Source organism: Cynoglossus semilaevis, chromosome 19 (assembly GCF_000523025.1).
Source record: "Cynoglossus semilaevis isolate Cse_v1.0 chromosome 19, Cse_v1.0, whole genome shotgun sequence".
Lineage (NCBI taxonomy): Eukaryota > Metazoa > Chordata > Actinopteri > Pleuronectiformes > Cynoglossidae > Cynoglossus > Cynoglossus semilaevis.
Window position 1 is genome coordinate 2453789 of NC_024325.1, and position 1773 is coordinate 2455561.

At 34.7% G+C, this 1773-nt stretch overlaps 1 long non-coding RNA gene across 1 annotated transcript in view; it reads right to left on the bottom strand.

Moving 5' to 3' along the window:
- LOC107990030 (uncharacterized) overlaps window positions 1-1689 on the bottom strand; it is a 50211-nt gene extending 48522 nt beyond the window's left edge. Inside the window, exons 1-2 of the long non-coding RNA XR_001761570.2 lie at window positions 1586-1689; window positions 147-206 (exon numbers count right to left, since the gene is read on the bottom strand). This is a non-coding gene — a long non-coding RNA (uncharacterized LOC107990030). The remainder of the gene's footprint in view (window positions 1-146; window positions 207-1585) is intronic.
- Between the last annotated feature and the right edge of the window lie 84 nt (window positions 1690-1773).

The window sequence follows — 1773 nt, forward strand, 5'->3', positions numbered from 1 at the left end:
ATATACATACATATACAAACACATGTATATATATACATATATACATATATTTATAACAAATCACAATTTGGAAAACAAAAAAGCAATCAGTATTGTATTAAATAAAACATTTAGACATATTTATATACATCCATATACAGTCATACCTTGAGATCCATCCCCGGAGCTCGTAACTCGAGGTCCTCGTATCGCAAATCATTTTTTCCCTTAAAAAAAAAAAAAAAAAAAACAGGAAAAAATTAATCAGTTCGAGTTGGCGTCTGTAAGCGTGCTCGTATCTCAAATCTTTGCTCATATCTCAAATCAAAAATTTATTCGAAGGCTTGCTCGGAATACACATATGCTACTGTATACACACGCATACATATATTATACGTACATGTACTGAGACATACTTTATACATATCTTTTTTTCTAAAAATGTCATAAAATAAAGAACATTTATAAGAATGACATACGAGGGTCAAATCCCACCTACACAAGAGCAGTGCCATGTCTCAAAAGTGTAAATGACAGTGTCACTGGTAACACGCCACATTTCCATGCAGCTGTCAGAGATTTCCATATGTCACCGGACTCTCAAACACCTGTCAGACGCCTCTGACTGCAGCACAGCCTTAAAACACATTATGCTGGATATACATTCACATGTCACAAGGGTGTGACACCTAACTGAACTTTGTTTATTCATTTTTTTCTCTTTTTTGCTGGGAATGGTGTATTGGTGCATAATGGTGCATTAACCTTTTCACTGAAAAACCAACACTGCAGACTTATACAGGTCCTCCTTTACTGACAAAACATGTTAACCCCAAGCCAGGCCACTGCTGACATCACTGACAACCTCACATGTCCACACACCAATCAAAATGCAGGAATAAAATTCATAGTCTTGCTCAGACAATATCAGTAGCTGGAAAAAAAAAAGATTCTTCAGTTTGAAGATGATATAATTAAGCTGGTGCCCACAGCAACACTCATAAAAACCAAAGTATAATTAAGTGTAGCTGAATGTTTGACTGTTACATCCAGAGTGGATTTCATTTGAATAAATTGGTGTTTGAGAAATCCTTGAACTTTTTCCTTTCAGGGTGAGTATTTGCAGATGAGATAAGACCTAAAATTTCAGTTAATCAAAAATGATGAAAATTGACAACGTGATGACAGATATTCTGTAATTACAAAAACTACAATACACAAATTAAAATACATTTCACAGAATAAATGTGACCTGTTGTTTATTGTGATGTTTCAAGATTAATTTTCTTTAAAAGTAGGGGTGTCAAACATATAGTCCACACGCTAAAACCGGTCCACTACAGTGTTCAATTTGGCCTGCTTGATGAATTTTGAAATTGGACAAACACTTAATGATTAAGATAATTGATTTTTTTAAAATATAAAGTAGTAACAATACATATCTATTATAATAAAGAAATAAAAAACATGGAGTTAATGTTAATTGTAGCTAATTATGTCATGATTGTACTGGTCTGGCCCACTTGACATTTAACAAGGTTGCATGCAGCCTGTGAACCTAAACAAGTTTGACACCCCAGGCTAAAGTGTGTAAAATTTTACTTACGTATAGACTGAGAACCCTCTACTGCTGAACAGCTAATTTGCTAAATTGTTTTAGTATTTATTTGGGACATTAGGTCCTGTGTTCCATACACCGCAAAACCCCAGGACAGGAGGAGAAAATGGTGCACAGGTGTTGGGCTAGTAGTTCATACATAGTAACAGACCTTTTGGTCATGGTGGCAATGCAAA